Source organism: Marmota monax, unplaced genomic scaffold (genome assembly GCF_021218885.2).
Source record: "Marmota monax isolate L192 unplaced genomic scaffold, Marmota_monax_Labrador192_F-V1.1 WCK01_AAM20220418_F8-fsc00166, whole genome shotgun sequence".
NCBI classification, from domain to species: Eukaryota; Metazoa; Chordata; class Mammalia; order Rodentia; family Sciuridae; genus Marmota; species Marmota monax.
This window is the reverse complement of record NW_026693344.1, coordinates 706,215-725,139: the sequence shown is the minus strand read 5'-3', so window position 1 is coordinate 725,139 and position 18,925 is coordinate 706,215. Positions and strand designations below refer to the sequence as shown.

Sequence of the window (18,925 nt, the reverse complement as noted above, 5' to 3'; positions counted from 1 at the left end):
AACCCAAAACAGTTAACACACCATCAGTTTGCCTGGGTCTATCTTGGTTTTTAAACTCAAAGTCCTGGGGAATATCTTAGTCTTGGGCAAGCCAGCCTATTAGTCATCCAAAGCCATCTCATTCTCCCAGTTATATAGATGATAAGGTCATAAACAAGGATGCAGTAAAAGGTACTGGCTATGTGTTTAGGCCTTGCTGACAGCTGGGATTGAATTCTGCCCTGCTATTTAGCGAATTTTGGTATGCAACTTCACTATAAGTTTCAGGCAAGTTCAGATGAAATGCAGTGGGGCTCAATCTAACATGCCTTAAGTCCAGAAGTCAGTTTCTAAGGGTGATATTCATATGCAGTCAACAGGAACCCTGCAAATCCCTCAGATACAAAACCAAATGTAGCTCCAAATGCATCGCTTGATATGATCAATGCTAATAATTATTTTCTCAGAGTCTCTAATTCTTCATTAATTATTCTCAATGAATTCCTCACTTTCCCCTATGACCCCTCTCATACCTGCCACCAGGTATGGATCAATCTCTTGCAGTCACTTGCCTGGTCTTTCAATCAAAAGATTCCAGTCAACGAGTATTGCTGGTCTCAGGAACAACACCCCATTGCCCTGAGCATGCTCATCAGGCAGACGTGTAGGGCATTCTCTGCATTACTTGAATTTTTTTTTCTCTTTTTGGTAAGTACTCATGGTAGGAGTCTTATAAGTTAAGTGTGTGTACTCTATTGAGAAGTATATAAACTTATATGTCACTTAGCAAGGGGCTGTGTAAACCCTCTGCCCAAGAAAATGTCAAAGCCTCCAAATCTAAGCCACTTTGTGGGTGAGGAGGCAGCCTTTAGCTTCTCCTCTTGAGAGAAGAGCAGTGTTCTCTGAGGGCAGAGGCTGCTTCCGAACTCTGATTCCCAACCTGTTTTGATGACTGTCCCACAGCCACTGTTCTGGAAGTCTGCCCAGCTCAGTCCTACCTAGCCTTTCACTTGGTACACAAATCACAATTGTCATGCCAGAGGTCAGCTGGGTGCCTGGGAGAGCAGTTCAGTTAAACGCAGTTGGATTCGGAGCGTTAGGGTCACTCTGGGGCCATAGGAGGGTTTCAGAACTTGCATTTGATAAATGATGAAAGGCAAGAATATAATACCCCTTCCTTTACCATGTACCATGATGAGTAATAATGGGTGAGAGGGCACAGATACCATGTGCCAGGAAAACCAAGGCATTCAGAAGCTTACTTGGAATCACAAGTTGCTCCTTCCCATTGCCACGGCTTTAGATTTTGTTGTTGTTGTTTATTTTTTGGGAAGCTCCTAGTGATGTCTCTTAAAAGGCAAACAAACACTTGATCAGCTGAATCAGAAAGTCCTTATTGGTGAAAAAGCAAAAGAATACCAATAAAACATACATCAATAGAGGGTTGGTTAAAATAATTATGGTATATCCTTATAGTAGAATTTTATGCAGTCATTAAAAAGAACAAGGTAGAGCTATCTGTTCTAATATGGAAGAATCTCTGAGACATGTGTACTGTTATGTGAAAAAAGCAAGGTGCATAATAGGTACATTGATGTTGCTGTTCGTGTAAAAGGGAAAAGGAAGCTATGGAGATAAGTTGATATGATTATGCTTATATTTGCTTTGCATATCTCTAGAAAGAAACGAAAAGCAGCTGTTGCTTCCATGAGGAAAGACGTATTTATTGTACTGTTTAAAAATTTTTATGTGTGCTTGTATTAAATTTTCAAAGATCATAACATGGAAGTCCAACCACAGGAAACGAAAAATACTTGCAACTCACCTGCACAATGGTGAGTAACAGAATTTCTACTGCTCTTTGCTTTGCTGGCAAAAAAAGTTCTGCAATCATTAAGTAAAGTGATCCATATTTGAGTTGGACTACTTCCCACATACAATAGAAACGTTCTGACAATCTGTCAATGACAAATAATAAATCAGGTAATGGTAATTTCTGGATTGGATCAGAGTTATAATGGCTGGGCTCATTAATCCCGTAGAAATTCTCCCTTGACTAAGAAATGAATGCTTAGTAAAGATGGAATAAGAAAATGATTTCAAGAATCATAAAATTTATTATTTCTATGAATAATTGATATTGAGCCCATTATTTGAAAAATTGTGAGAGCAAGAATTTGTAATCATAGAAAGCATGAATCAGGAGTGCACCTGGGTAATCAGAACTGGGAGAAAAGTTTCTTTACCGGGGAAAAAAGTGCGTGCTTGTCTTGGCCCTTCATTTATTCTATAAGCTTCACTGAGTACTTGCCCGGTGGATGGAAAGTGTAGCAAAGTGCTAGGTTAACAAAAGGAAGTATAGCTGACATGCCTTCTCCATGCCCCCAATCCATTTCTCCCTTTCCTGTGACAATATCTGATTTTCCTTTGGGAAACTACCAATTCTCTCCTCTTGATACACACACACACACACACACACACACATTTTTTTTTTTTAAGACGAGACTAACCTTGCACCTTGACACCCTTCCCCATTGACCACCACAGGTATAGGAGGGGTACCTGGTGTATTCTAAGCCCTTGGTCACAGTGCTGTGCATGGAACTTGAAGAAAAGCAATCCTGCGACTTTTGTGGAACTATTGGGAAGAGGAGGATCTCCTCCCAATGGAGGCTGAAGCTGTGAGGATGTGAGCTTGAGGCTTCCAATAATTAGACAAAGAGACCAACAGAACCAAAATGAGAGCTGAGGGAGACAGTCTGGGTAGCATCAGTGGATACTAGGTCCAGCCACACCTGAAATAGGACTGCCTCTGGTCTTTTTAGTTACAAAAACTAATACTAATTTCCTTTTTTGTTTAAATCAGTTTAGTAATATATTTGTCACTTGAAAACAGAATGATCTCAACAAATAGAAGAGATGAAAGACAATTCATGCACCCAAAGTGCTCCAGTTCACCAGGAAAAGCAGACACATAACCGAGAATTACTTACCTGCAAAGGGCACTATGACAAGGTTCATACCTGGTGTTATGAGACATGGAAAATGTATATAATTTAAAGAGTAAAGTGTCTTAATGTTTATCTGCACTTGTCCCAGAATTCATGTCTAGACTCTGAAGCCCAGGCTCACACAAGAGATACACAGTAACTAAGTACAGGTCCCAACTCTACTCTATCCCTCTTGTGTAAGTCATTTATAAATAGCAGTTTTTCTAACCGTAAGAACTTCATTTTTTAATATTCATTTATTCAATATTTATTTCTACATCTTCAATGAAGAAAATGTATTAAACATAAGACCAAAAAAGAAATAAAAATCACCTAAAATATCTACTAACCAAAGATATTCACTTTGGTATAAATTTGACCAAACATTTTAAATTTAGAGGCTGATGCAGGAGGATTTCAAGTTCAAAGCCAGCCTCAGCAACTTAGAGAGGCCCTAAGCAACTTAGCAAGAAGCTGTCTCTAAATAAAATATTTTAAAAGGGCTGGGGATGTGGCTCCATGATTAAGCACCCCTGGGTTCAATCCCCATTATACTGCCCCTAAAAAAACTTTCTTTATGAATTATTGATTATTTTTTAAACTGGGATCATATCATTTTATAACCTGCATCTTAAATTTAGCACTACATTATAACATTCACCCATATTATTTGATATTCTCCTCCAAAATATTTAATTGGCTGGGTAACATTTACCTAATATCCTCTTGAACAGTTGGGCTGCCACCAATTTTTTATTATATGCAATATAGAGAAGGATGTCCCTCAGATAAGCCTTTGTGGTCATCCTATTTCCTTGAGACAAATTCTCATCCAAGGAGTTGCCCCCAACATAGATAAATATTTTCCATCAAATACTCAACCTTTCCTGGAAGGAGCAAAATCCCCAGTCAGCTGCATACAAGAAGCAACGTGTTTCCTGATTGTAGGAGTTAATCTTCCAGATGCAGACGGGAAAGGGAATAATTTCGGGGAGTCAGGAAGCCTATCTTCTGAGAGAAGGGTGTGGAGATACGACTTGTACTTGTTAATGTGTAACATATCATAAAATCTAAGCAGTATGGCTTGAAGAAGAAAAGTTATAAACACGAAGAGAGCTCTCCACCTTCAAACAGACTTTAAACCCATCCATTATGCTGTCCAACCCCAGAATCACTGATTCTAACACAGATCAGGTCTAAACATCCTCATCTAAACTCTTACATGGCCCTGTACTGCTTCCTGACTAAAATCCTTTAGGTAGGCCTTAACATCTCAGTATATGATTCACAAACCATACTTTGAGCCTTAGGTCCCTTCTAAGTCACCTGTCCCAGAGGCAGCATGGCCTCTGTTCACTGGAGGGATCCTGGACATGACCTGCTGTACACTTTGGTCCACATCATTCCTATTTTCTAGAAAGACATTCCCCCCTTCTCTACCTGTTGAGATCTTGCCACCCCTTCTGTAAAACTTTGAAGCTTATTGCATCAAATCTCTTGTTCCCCTGGTTTATCTTATGGTCGACCATGGGCTCCTTGAAAGCTTGATGTCTCCTTTAGCTTTTCTTGCCAACCAGCCCAGTGCCCTGTACCAGCACATCCCCCAAATGAATGTTGATGGAATAGTTTTTTTCCCCAAGCATTAAACTTATGTGAAATGGCACACAATTTAGCAGGATCACAATTAATGGAGTTATTCTCCTTCATTCGATTATCATATTGACCATTCTTGTCTACATCCTAGCCTTCTTAGACAGTTCAAAAGAGGCTTATTTTTGGTGTGGAGGGTGTTACTTGCAATAAAATTCAGCTTGAAATATGCTTTTAGCATTTAGTGGCAGTGTGAAATTTTGCATTATGCTTAGGGAAATTCTGAAAATAGCTTGAAATTGGACATTATAGTTTATTTTAAGGAAACAGAAGTAACAGCATACCAGAAAACTGGACTAAATAAATGGGCTTATGTTTTCCCTTCAGACTCCCCACAAACACATACAAATATGTGCCCAAAGCAATCCTTCCTTAACAGAACTCCACAAAATGAATCTCCAGCATTCATCAGATGAAACAATTTTGAAAAGGGCTTTAGAACAGTTTGACTCAGTGCTGAGACCTCAGGAGGAGAGGAACCAAGAGAGCCTTGTCCAACTGTTGAATGTCTTTTTATTCACCGCACTCTGCCTGGAGCAGCTGAAGAATGTGGCTCAGGGTGTTATTGGACACGCTGTGGGGAGTCGGTTTGAGTGAGGTTGACATTAGACACTTGCCAGCAAATAAATCTCCAGTACATTTCCTAGGCTGTCTCAAAATGTATGCTGTGCAGAAACTCAGGTCTGTTCAGAATGTATGGGTTTTGAAAGGCTAGAGTTGTGGTTTCAGACTTGCCACATCTGCATTTTGAGGAGAAGCCCGAGAACCTCTTTCATGGGTCACATGCGCTTGCTTGCCACTTGCTTAGGCTTTCAACGGGAGGTTGTGAGAGGGAGATGGGTCACACCCCTGCTCTGTCCACAGGGTGCTAACTGCGCAGACCTTTGTGTAAACCACTGAATTCTGTGTGATCCATGCAATAACAGAACCGCACGGCACTCACAGGGAAGAAAGCTGGGGGACGCTGGGGTGAGCAAACACAGCAGACCTTTGCACACTTCACACAGCGTGCGGCACGTGAGCCAGATTTGGAAGGATAAACAAGACTTAGCAAATGGACAGGGCAAAGGGCAGCACAGGCAGATGGAGCCGTGTGTACAGAGGCACAGCAGCATGAACAAAAACTGCTCAGTGCAGGGGAATCGAGTGCCACAGGGAATTAGCATGGAAATAAAGTGAAAAGTCGGACACAGCCAGGTATGTACCTGTCTATGCAAAAGCACACATCGGTGCTTGATAATCTTGAACTGATCCTCCAAATCAGCTGTCCATCCTGTCCTCCCTACTCTGTCCCTGTACCCAGGAGGCTGATCTCTGAAGTCAACACCCATGGGCTACCTCGCCCCCAACTTGGTTAGTTTTACTGGCAGGAAACCAAAGAGAGGTCAGGTAAGATATCCGCATGAGAGAGTCAGAGGTTTTAAGGAATTGCCTTTGGCCACTGTGGGGGCTGCAAGCCTGAGATCTGCAGTGCAGGTTGCACACCGGTGATAGTTGGTGTGACCTTCAGTAAGAAAACAGTCTGAGGCCAAACTCTGTCCTCCTCGGAGGAATCTCTGTTTTTTTCCTATTGAGGCTTCAAATTGACTGGAAGAGACCCGCCCACGTTATGGAGGTTAATCTGCTTTACTTAAGGTCTGCTGATTTAAATATTAATCACATCTTAAAAATATCTTCACAGCGACATCGAGACTGGTGTTTGATCAAAATCTGGTTTTGAGGCCCAGCCAAGTTGGCTCATAAAGTTAACCATCACAAATATTTATTGCCCCTGCTTCTTCCCTATCAGGTGCAAATTGGTACTGAATGCCTCCTTGGGGGGCCCTGACCAGCTGTCCTCTTGGTCTTCAGGCACAGGCCTGGAAGCAGTGATCTATTGTTGCTAGCTCCTGGCTGCTTCCTTAATCCTTGTGCTTCTGTCAACCCTGACTACAGCTTTGTAAACAGTTCCTTCATTGGACACTCTTCAATTATCCCACTCTGGTATTTTATTTCTTTCCTATAAGCATCCCATCAATGAATCTGTGCCACCTTAGAGTTGATAATCAAAAAAAAAAAAAAGAGTCAGCATGGAGGCACACGCCTCTAACCCCAGCAGCTCAGGTGGCCAAGGCAGGAGGATCACAAGTTTGAGGCCAGCCTCAGCAATGTAGCAAGGATCTAAACAACTCAGTGAGACCTTGTCTCTAAATAAAATATTTTGAAAAGGGCTGGGAATGTGGCTCAGTGGTTAAGTGTCCCTGGATTCAATCACTGGTACCAAAATAAATAAATAAATAGATAAATAGAAACTCAAGTCTCCAGACAATTTATAAGCTCAAGAAATGGCATCCATGATTTCAGAGATGTTATTGGTCATCTCTGTCATCTCAGGAGTTTTCGAATACTATCTCTCTGCCTGGGACAATATATTTGGCTTCTTACATACCCAGCTCTACCATTCTCTGAACCCCAAGGACTGATTAGCATTTTCCCATCTGCCCTCCGTAGTAGTCCCCTCTGAAGGGTTCACCAGATGGGTAAAATCTGGTCATCACTACCGTCCAGCACAATTCCTAGCAACATTCTTCCTGAGGGCAAGACCCAGCTTGTTCACCTCATTATCCTCCTCATTATCCCTAGTACTCCGCCCAGTGCCAGCCCTCACTACTAATAATAGTAACAACTATCATATTTATAGCTAAGGTACTAATCTGGGTAGCTTAGAACAACAGAAACTTGTCACAAAGTTCTGAAGTTAAACAAAATCCAGGTGTTGGCAGGGCCACCTCCCTTCTGAAACCCCTTAGGGAATCCTTCCTAGCTTTTGGTGGTATTGTTAATACTAGGTATTCCTTGGTCTGCAGTGTGTGATTGCAATCTCTTCCTGTGTCTTGCGTGGCCTTCTCCCTGTGAGTCTGTGTCTTCACATGGCATTTTCCTCTTAACAGGTGCACCTGTCATGTTGGCTTACAACCTTCCCTGATAGCCTTCTTTTAACTTGATTACATCTACCAATAAGGTCATTTTCACAGGTACAAAGAGGACTTCAGCATAACCTCTTAGAGGTCATAATTTAATCCATTACATTGAGAGCTGAGTGTGGGCAGGCACTATTCTCAGTGTTTCCCATCCATTAATTCCTTTACATAATGCCCTTGTAAGATAAGCACAATTACCCTGCCCAGGGTTGGAATTTAGGCAAAGAGAAGTGTTGCCCCAAGTTTAAATTGTACAAACTTGATAAGTAGAGGAGGCAGAACGCTCCTTCCCATCCTTCTTATTTCCTTCTCCTTTTCCTTTATGAATAATTTTAAAGCTAAATTTTAGGAATTACATAGATAGTGCTCCTTGAACTTTAATGTGCCTATGAATACTGGGATCTTATACCAGTACAGACTCTACCTCAGTTGGTCTGAGATTCCATCTTCCTAACCAGCTATGGGGGCCCACTGCTGCTTCTGGTCTATAGACATACTTTGATTGGCAAGACCACTTGGTCTCTAAGGACTAGTCATATCAGAATCATTTAGGGGTATTTTTTTTGGAGGGGGATACCAGGGATCAAACTCAGGGGCATTCAACCACTGAGCCACATTCCCAACCCTTTTTGATATTTTATTTAGAGACAGGGTCTCACTGAGTTGCTTAGCACCTCGCTTTTGCTGAGGCTGGCTTTGAATGTGTCATCCTCCTGCCTCATCCACCCAAGCCACTGGTCATTTAGGGGTATTTTTTTAACTATTAATTTTCCAGAACTCTTTTTTTTAAAGAGAGAGAGAGAGAGAGAGAGAGAGAGAGAGAGAGAGAGAGAGAGAGAGAGAGAATTTTTTAAATATTTATTTTCTAGTTTTCGGCAGACACAACATCTTTCTTTTATGTGGTGCTGAGGATCCAACCCTGGAGGCACGCATGCCAGGCGAGCGCACTACCGCTTGAGCCACATCCCCAGCCCCTTTCCAGAACTCTTTTAAACCTATTGACAGATTCTCAGAGGAGAATGAGAATCTGTATTTTAAGGGAAGGGATTCTGAAGGGCATTCAAGTTTTCAGACTACTGACCTAGGCAAACTATATGTTGATTGGAATTGGCCTGTTATAATGTCTTTTCCTATTAGAGCATTTTTATTAAGTGATGGCAATTAGAACATTTAGAATTAATTGGGTAACTCTATTTAAAAAAAGTCAACTGAGAGGCAGTCCCTTAAGTGGGTGGTCTGACCCTGTCCTGGGCAAGATTACATGTGTTGACATAAAAAATTGTACACTTATCAAAGTTGTAGATGGTAAATGGCTGGGCAAGAAAATTAATGTGATTGCTAAAAGAAAGCCAAAGTTTTTTTTATGTAAATTTTAAAATTTAATTATGACATCAGAATGCATTACAATTCTTATTACATATATGGAGCACAATTTTTCATATCTCTGGTTGTATGTATAGTGTATTCACACCAATTTGTGTCTTCATACATGTACTTTAGATAGGTGGCATATATACACAATGGAATTTTACTCAGCAATAAAAGAGAATAAAATCATGGCATTTACAGGTAAATGGGTGGAGTTAGAGAAGATAATACTAAGTGAAGTTAGCCAATCCCAAGAAAACCATCCAAAGTTTAAAAGAGGCTCAGTAGGCTACAGCATACTCTGAAAGCAGTAGCTTTAGGAGTAATCATAGTAAGCTATAGTCTTACATCAGGTTTAGAAAATGAATGTAGAAGCAAATGATGGTGAAAACCTGACTTGAAATTATTGATGTAAAAAGAATCTAGAGAGTTTAGTTGATCACTAACTCATTATAAACCAACAGTAGAATGCAATTACCATTCTGTGTCTTCAGAACAAGGGGGTGGCAATCTCAACTTTTCTACCTGGTGAGAGCAGGGCAGGTATATCATGTTTACTTTGAGATGCCATGTATTAGGAGTGGCATTGGATTGTGCCTTGTGGAGAAAGATCAGACTGGTGGGGAAATTGTAATTCACTGCCCCCAGAAACAGGATGGAAGAAATTGATACTACTTTGGAAGAGAGAAGTCAAAATACTACTAGATCCAGGCAAGGTGGCTCATGCCTGTAATCCCAGTGGCTCAGGAGGCTGAGAATTGCAAGTTCAAAGCCAGCGTCAGCAACTTAGCCAGGCCTAAGCAACTTAGTGAGGCCCTGTCTCAAAATACAAAATAAAAAAAGGGCTGGGGATGTGGCTCAATGGTTAAACACCCCTGGGTTTAATTCCCAGTACCTCCCTCCAAAAAAAAAAAAAAAAAACCCTGAAAATTTGGGAACTAAGTGTCTACAGACAATGACCTCTTTCTAAGTGGGCTCAAAGAAGCAGAAGCAGGATAGGTGGCTGGAAATTGCAAGGAGACAATGTTTAAGTCAGCATTCATAGAAGAATGTTCTAAGGCTCTATCTGACTGAAGTGGAAGGAGACATTTGAGGAAGGATTCGTTTCTGTGTCCCTCTAGGTGTGTTAGGAGCTGTGCTATAGAAAGGAGTCTTTTCACTTTGGAGGCTGGGCCAGCTGTGCTCTTACACATGCCCAGATGAAAAGCATTGGTTATCCCAATAATGTGTAGGAAATGACCTACTTATGTGTTACCAAGTAGGTCATCTCCCAGAGGGGTTTTCCTTTCCTCTTTCTTAAAAACAGAAAAAATTATGGGCACCCTTCAAATCCTTATTGAAGGTAGTTTGATATTGCTGAAAATAATATTTTGGCATAATAAGAATTTTCATTATTTCATTCATTTTATTCAATATATGTTTATTGAGCACCTAGTATCGACAATAATTTGTAGAGATAGTAGCTAACACATATTTATAGAGAAGCAAACTGAGTCACAGTGACATTAAGAGATCTCAGAGAGGGACAGAGGCAGGATTTGAACCTGACAGCCTTGCTCTAGGATTGTTGCTCCTCTCTCTCTCTCTCTCTCTCTCTCTCTCTCTCTCATATTGTTGGTTGAACCCAGGGGCACTCTACCATGGAGCTACATCCCCAATTCTATATATATATATATATATATATGTATTTTTTTTTGAGACTGGGTCTCACTAAGTTGCTGAGGGGCTCATTAAGTTGCTGAGGCTGCTCAAACTTAGGATCCTCCTGCCTCAGCCTCCTGAGTTGCTGGGATTACAGCCATGTACCTCTGTGCCCAGCTAGGGTTGTCATTCTTAACAACTATATCAACTCTCTGTTTCATGCAATATAGTCTCAGAGCTGACTATCCACTAACTGGGAGATCAAACTCGCACGTGACTGAGTTAACTTCCTGCTGGGATATGGCGTTAGGTACCCATGCTGCTAGACTGCCCCGCTCTTCTGGGGTTCGAGTACTGGTGACTGTCTTCACGCCAGGGCGTGTCTTCCTACAGCCCCATGGGTGGAGCTATGCTCACCTGTTCCTTTGTAATATTACCCTTTGCCCTGTTTAGGATAGAATGTTCAATGGAAGTGCCTTGTGTGTGTCCCCTTCTCTTACTGTGGCCTTGGGTGTGGCCTACCCAGGTGTCAGTCAACCTGCTGACAGTGGATATCAGGAAGATAGACTCAGCCCCCTGAAACCTGACCCCTTGCCTCATTTGAATAGCTTCTTCTCAATAAAAGGGGTCAGCGCATGTGCGCTCTCTCTCTCTCTCTCTCTCTCTCTCTCTTTCTGTGGACCCTTAAGGTCAGAGGAGCTGTCACAGTGACCCCAAAGAAAAAGGTATTTGTGTCTCTTGTGTGTTATTTTGTGCAGCCCAGTTAGCCCAGTTCAACTGGAGTGACCCCTGAGCCTTTTAGTCGCGAACAGAAACTTGGCAACTAACCATAATGCCTACAACCTCACAATACTTTATAGGGCCCATAAAAATGTCTGATTTCTTTTAAATCAGGAGAAAGAGAAATGAGCTTAGAGTTAAGAGAATGTTTTTTGCTTTTTCTCACACCAGAAAAAAATGTAAAACCATTATGGTGAGAGAGGCTGTGAAGGAAAAGTGCACCCATGAAAGTCAATATGTGGCCAGAGCAGCTCATACAGGGAATTTTGAAACGTGATTTTCGGGAAAGGTAGTATTTTAACTGGGCTAGTGCTCTTCCAACCTTTGAAGTGGTACAAAGGAAAAGGGATTGATGGACAGGTCACTCCACGTGCAGGTAAGGGGCCCGGAGATAGGGCAGTATTAATCCAGTGGTGTGAGTGGGGCAAGTCAGACATGACCTACTTAAATTGCTTACTGGACATCTAGAGAGCAGTGAGGGAAAGCAGTTTGCATTAGGGCAAAAGAGCCCAGAGTCCATTTTGTCCTGGAAGAGACCATCTTGTCCCAAAAGGGAAATGATTGCTGGGGAGGCGGGTGCACGGAGCCTGGGAGGTGTGCTAGAGAAGAGGAATCCTTGTCTTCTCTGATCTTTTGAGTTGTTAACCTCTAGACAGCGTTCACACTCTCAGTGCTATGCTCTAGGGCCTTTTATGTCTGTAAATTCTCCTCCTAGGATATTCTGTCACTGAGCAAATCAAATTTCCTGAGCTGGTCTCCTTCCTTACCTGTATTTCCATTTCCCAGATGTGTTTTATCTCTGCATTACCAGGAGAGTAACTCCCCCTCTTCTTACTTACCAGCCCAGGGTGAATGTTATTTCCTGACAAGCAGTTTAGATGCCAAAATAGTGCTGGGGACTAAAACACAACAAAAACCCACAACTATTTTTTTTAACAGTCTTATTAAGATAAAATTGAGCTTAAATTAGCTATAATTCATCCATTTAAAGTGTATATCAGGTGGTTTACATCAAAAGATTTTCCCTGGCCCTGAATTTTTCCAGGGTATCTTTGCTTATAGATAAGGAGTATTTCCCGCAAGGGATGGGAAGGGGAGATCAACTAAACTTCTACTAAATAGGATAGAATTTGTGTACTTATAGACAGGAATTATGTTGTATTTTAGTCCATTGCCTACAAACTACAAAGTTGTTAAAACTGCTTCCCTAGATTCAGAATCAGACAGCTCAAAGGGGTGTCTTTTAGAGTCTAGAATATACCCTTGGCACACTTTGATTCTTTATCAGCCTTTCCTTGTAATATTTGATGATGATGATGGTGATAATGGTGGTGATAGCTGAGTGACTACTCTGTATAGGTACTGAGGCAGGATTAGGGACCCTTGTCACCTCTCATGTCACCTCTATCAGTAGAAGTGATGTGAGGCTAAGAATTTCCCTTTCATCCTACACTGTTGCAGTTACTGGAAGAACTAACTTCCCCTAAAAACAAGATCCTGTTTTTCAAAAAGATTGTGGACCATCCCTAGGAACGTGTATAAAGACTCTCAAGTTTGACCTGTAGTAACCTAGAAGGGAGAATCTCCTACTTAATACCTCATACGTATTAGTTGCATCTCATATATCTAATGTAAAACCCAGGAAAGAGCATTTGGCACATGCACCACAGGCATTATGGGCAAGGCACAGGAATCTGTTGACCATCCTTCATTTAGCATAACCCACCTAGCAAAAAGCCTGCCAAAGGAGAACTAAGAACTCAGAAACATATCTAAGCCCAGACCCCTTCTGAGTTTGAGGGCAGATGTCTTTGTTATGTCCCTGCTGCCAGGATGCAGCATAGTTTCCTCCAATGAACTCTCTTAACTGCTTCCCTTTGTCTTGGAGAATTCTTCCTACCACCTGTGCACTGGCCATCACCCAAGTCCCATGACAAGTCCCTAAATGCTTTAAAAAACATTTTATTTAATACTTGCAAGAACTTTATGAGGTACTTATAATCATCCTCATTTTACAGATAATAAAACTGTAAAGAGAGAAGAAAAGCAAAGAGAGAAAGCAATATGCCTAAGTCAGTTCGGCAGGTGGAACAGGATTCAAAGCCAGGTAGGATGCCAAAGTCCTTCTCTTTTTCAGAAGGCTATCCTTGGATCTGCTTGACTTTGGGCTCCTTTTGTCTCTCGAGGTGAGTCTGCCATCAGTAGGTCCAACTTTAGGCAAGATCAAGACTTACAGGATATTCAACAACCCTGAGTCCCACTGTTTCCAGTCTTTTGTGCCAGTTTTGGCAACTGGGCTCCTGTCAATGATCATGTCATTGCCTAGTCCCCACTTCCAGGCAAGGCATCATATTTAGTTGCTACTGTCCTTGACCCACCTATACCTCTATTCCTGCATCAGGTATATCAGCTCTTCCAGAACTAAGATTGCTCATTTTTTCCATTCTCAATTTTTCAGGAACTCAAGTTTTGTCCATTTACCTCTTCCTGGATTCTGAGTTTGCCTGCTGACCTGGGCTTCCTCATTTTATGTAGTACCTGTGAGTGTATTTCTCCCAGATTTAGCCTTCCTCCTTCCAAAACAGCCCTTCTTCTTAGACTCTCATCTCTTGTGTTAAAATTAAAATGTAGATATTTCTAATTTGCTACCTTTCTCTCCTTGAAAACATAGTAATACCATGGTATTAAAAACAAACACCATGCTTGAGTATCTGCTTGCCCCTTCTCCCCACTTGGTACCAGCCAAAGACTTGAAGGGAGAGAAGGGGGAAGGGGCGGAGACAATACTACCCTTTATCCTCTTGTTGTCCATTTCTACCTCTCCTCAACAGGAGGCCCCACTTGTCACCCACTCTCAGCTCCATTGTCCTCAGGGCCACCACACACTACAGAAAGAAATGGTTATTGGCATCCAAAAGACAAGCAGGAAAATAATTTCAGCTTCTATGCAACCACAGGGCTAGAGCTTAGGAGATAAATCTTGGAATTTTCTCAGTTCTGGAAACTTCTTTTGGGCCAACTGAAGCTAGACCAACTTTTCCAACCTCAGGCCCACTCTTGCCAGTAGATTAAAAATCACTTTAATTCCTAACTACCTCTCAGTTCATAAGTAGAACTCTCTTTTGTAGGCCAGAACAATAAGGAAACCAGATCTTTGTCAGGAAAGATAGCTTCCAGCAAATTCTTCATACCTTTCCAGCAGAGCTAAATGGCTATTTCTCTGTAACATTTTTCTTGTCCCTCAGTTTAAATGATTCCTTTCTCCCTTCATGTTTCAGAAAACTTTGTTGAAAAAACACTTTTCAAAGTTGGTTTTTATCACTAAATTGTGAGCTCCTGATTTGACTGTTTTTGTTTCCCCAGTACAGTGTAATCCAGAGGAAGAACTCAGGAGTGAATGAACTTGGAAAGACAGAAGTTAGACTGGAATTGGAAAAAAGACACAATCAGTAGAGATGTCATTTAGACCCTGACACCAGTGTTTCTATAAGAGTGATGGATTCTGATACAATACAGGGAAATGATCTTTGAATATGTGATAGAATTTTTAAAAAATGTTTTGCATGGGGCAGCCAACAGATGGTCCATATCCTTGAGACTCAACTCTTGATTTTGGGGGGTAGGGGGCAGTGGGTGCTAAGAATTGAACCAGGGCCTTGTACATGCTAAGCATGCATTCTACCGTGGAGTTACAGCCTCAAGCCTATACGCATGCGCGCGCGCACACACACACACACACACACACACACACACAAATATGTATATATATAGAACATACACATATTTTTTAAAATAATTTTATGGTTACAAAAATAGACTTACTTTCCATTCTACAAAAGAGGATGATAAGTTCTATTATGTTTGTTATATACTTTCCTCATATTAGAATTACTTCTTATATATTAAGAATTTTTAGGAGTATTTCTTTAAGAATTTAGGAGATTATGATCAAATAGCATATGTCTACCTACATACTCAATTTTAATCTATATTACAAATTGATTTGATTTTTTAATTTGCACAAGGACTGAGATAAGAGTTCACTTATGGGCAGTATCCTTCAAAGGGACAGTGTGGGTTGAAAAACCCCAAGGAGAACTTAATTTTAAGCAATTTTGGATGCTCCCAGGTGCCCAGAAGCAAATACAAATGTTTCCTAGAGAATGTGCCCTCAGGGGACATTCACACAACTCTCACAGCACAACGTGGGCTCACAATTTAAAGAAAAAAGATAATCAAGGAACACTTGAAGAATACTACCATGAATAAGTGACAGCAGAAACACCAAATGATAAAAGCACCCCCAAAAAGACTTCAGATGTTAGAATCACTGGATAAAACATTTAATATGCTGACAGAGATAAAAGTGATGGCAAAAGAACAGGAAGGGGGCTGGGGTTGTGGCTCAGTGGTAGAGGGCTTGCCTAGCATATGTGAGGTACTGGGTTCAATTCTCAGCACCACATATAAACAAATAAAGTCCATTGACAACTATATATATATATATATATATATATATATATATATATATATATATATATATAAAAGAACAAGAGGGTATAAAAATGTCCAGTTTTGAGCATGGGGTTAGAAATGATGGTAGAATAAGATGGACATCATTATCCAAAGTACATGTATGAAGATACAAATGGTGTGAATATACTTTGTATACAGAGATATGAAAAATTATGCTCTATAAGTGTAATATGAATTGTAATGCATTCTGCTGTCATGTGTAACAAATTAGAATTTAAAAAATATCCAGTTTTGAAAAAGAATCAAATGGTACTTCTAAAGCTGAAAGATATTAAAGTTGAGATAAAAAAGAACCCAAATGGAAGCATTAAAAAGCAGTATAGCTCTGGTGCTAAAACCAGGAAGACCTAAATGAAAGACTGTTCATCCAGAGTTTGCTATATAGCAAGGAGTTGGCTGCCATGGCTTGAGTTTGGTAGAGACATTAAAGCAAGCATGGGCATGGAAAAGCTTTATAGCGACCAAAAGTGAAGTTTCCAGCTGTCCTCTGACACCAGGAGTCATTGGCTCGGGGAAGCTAGAGGTGGACTAGCTAGAAGTGAGCCTTATATGTAATTGGTTCAGGGTGCACATCTGGCCTTCTCTGCTTGGTCTGCTTAGTGCTCAGTGAGAAGCCAGAGTAAAAAATGGGAACATCGGTGGTCAGTGAGCAAGTCTTGAAAGTTTGGACAGATTGCTGTGGAGGTTGCAGTTTGCCTTCCTGGGCTTCACACGTGGGTCAGAATCCCATTACCACAAGGGCTCTGGCCTTGCCTTTTGTGTATTCAGTCTCTATCTAGGCAGAGTTGGTTAACTGGAAAACTTATCTGAAAAAAAAAAATGACTCAGAATGAAGCCCAGAGAGATAAATGTATGTCTTATCATATTTCTAGAAGAAATAGAGAAGAGAATGGGGAATATAAACTATTCATAGATATAAAGACTGAAGTTTTTTCAGGAATGAATGATTCAGATTTAAAACCTCAACAAGGCTGGCCACAGTAGTACATGCGACTGATCCCTGCTACTAGGGAGGCTGAGGCAGGAGGATTGCAAGTTCAAGGCCAGCCTGGGTAACTTATTGATGAGGTTAGGTGGAAGAGATAAGGCTAGGCAGATAGGGAAATGTGCCCCTGGGCAACTTCCTGGACAGTAGAGCACAAATAACAGCTGTAAGTTTTTGCTGAGAAACTTACAAAAGGTTATTTTTAAATTGGGATCTACGTGACCTGGAGTCCATAGGAATTCAGGACATAGGTGACCTGGAGTCCATGCCTCTCCAAAGAAGGAAGACACCTGATCAATACTTTGATTATCTAAAGGCTGTATGAATACCTTGTGAACACTGAGTGCTTGCCCAGTATTGGGAAGGGAGCTGACTTTCTTAAGTCCATAGATCCATATAAACCCCTAGACAATAGCCATTCACTGGCAATCTTCTCAGGTCCCCTTCCAAGGTGGGAGCTTTGCTTCACTTTGTTTCAATACATTCCTGTACTTTGCCTTTGCCCGCTGCTGGCGAAGAATCTCATTCTTTGAATCTGCAAAAAATCACCCAACCCCACACTCTGTGCTACAATGAGACCCTGTCTCAAAATAAAATATAAAAAGGGCTAGAAATGTGGCTCAGTGGTAGAATGCCCCTGGGTTCAAAATAAGTCAGTAAATAAATAAATTCCAATCAACTGAAATAAATATGGATAAATACAAATAAACATTGCCTATAGAAAAGATAAATTAATGTGCCTTTTTTTTTGAGGGGGGAATGCTGGGTATTGAATTCAGGGTCTTTTGTATATAAGGCAAGTACTCTACCACTGAGCTACATCCCAGATGCTGATGTATCATTTTAGGGGTAAAAAAAAAAGTAAAAATAAAAGGTTGAACAATAATAATACATAACCCAGAGGAAGCTGTTTTGAGTCAGGTTTGCTAAAGTTCTCTTTAAAGAGAAATATGTTATTCCATTTATACTTCAAGTGTGCATATTAAATTCCAAGGGTAACCACCCAAATGATACAAATGAAATCTATATGCTCCAAACCCATAAAGATCAGAAAAATGGAATGAAAAAAAAATTTAATCCAAAATAAGTCCAGAAAGAACAAAAAAAGCAAGGCCAATTGAGCACAAAAAAATATGAATATAAAATGGAAAAAAAATAAACTCAAATCAGTAATTGCCAAAAAAGTCAATGGTATACACTTCTCAATCAAAAGTCATGGACACTTAGAATGTATTAAAAAACAAAATCCTGATATGGTATTTTCAAAAGGTGAAACTAAAACAGTATCATTCCCTTATAATAAACTTGACTGTTGTATAATGACTTTCAGTGGGTTCTCTGGGTCCTTCTAGTGAAATTTTGAACCTGAGTCTAGTTTTGTGACACCCCGCCCCCACACACACTCTGACCTGCCACAAAGTTGCAATTGATGTCAGAAACAAAGGCAAGAGGGGCCTGGTGGCAAGCTCAGAGGCTGAGGCAGGAGGATCTCAAGTTCAAAGCTAGCCTCAGCAATTTAGGGAGACACTGTCTCAAAATGCAAAATAAAAAAAGGGTTGGGGATATGGCTCAGTGGTTAAGCGCCCCTGGGTTCAATCCCCAGTACCATTTAAAAAAAAAGTGAAGCTAATCTTGAAGACTTTTCCCTTGAATTTTGTAGCTGGCTGAAACACCGGTAGTTGATATCAGAAGTGAGGACAATTTTGTGTAGAAACTGTCCCCACAATTTAGTAATTCGGCCAACTCTGGGCATACATTAACAAAAACTCACCACATAAGTTACAAAATGTACCTCAATACAGTTCAAGGATCAGTAGCACTTTTTCTGACAATAATATATCTGATTTAGAAATCAATAACAACAACAACAACAACAAAAATAAAGATCTCACCCACAGGGAATTTTAAGTCATACTTTTCTTTTGGTACCAAAGGGACCAAAAAGAGATTGAACCCAGGGGTGCTTAACCACTGAGCCACATCCCCACCTCTTTTTATTTTTTATTTTGAGACAGGTTCTTACCAGGTTGCTTACA

At 40.7% G+C, this 18,925-nt stretch overlaps 1 long non-coding RNA gene across 1 annotated transcript; it reads left to right on the top strand.

Annotated features, from left to right (window-relative positions):
- The first annotated feature begins 5,622 nt into the window (after positions 1 to 5,622).
- On the top strand, positions 5,623 to 15,851 carry LOC124101076 (uncharacterized). Its single transcript, XR_006854528.2, has 4 exons — positions 5,623 to 5,816; positions 13,387 to 13,475; positions 13,827 to 13,908; positions 14,732 to 15,851. It is a non-coding gene; the product is annotated as an uncharacterized LOC124101076 (long non-coding RNA).
- The last annotated feature ends 3,074 nt before the right edge of the window (positions 15,852 to 18,925 follow it).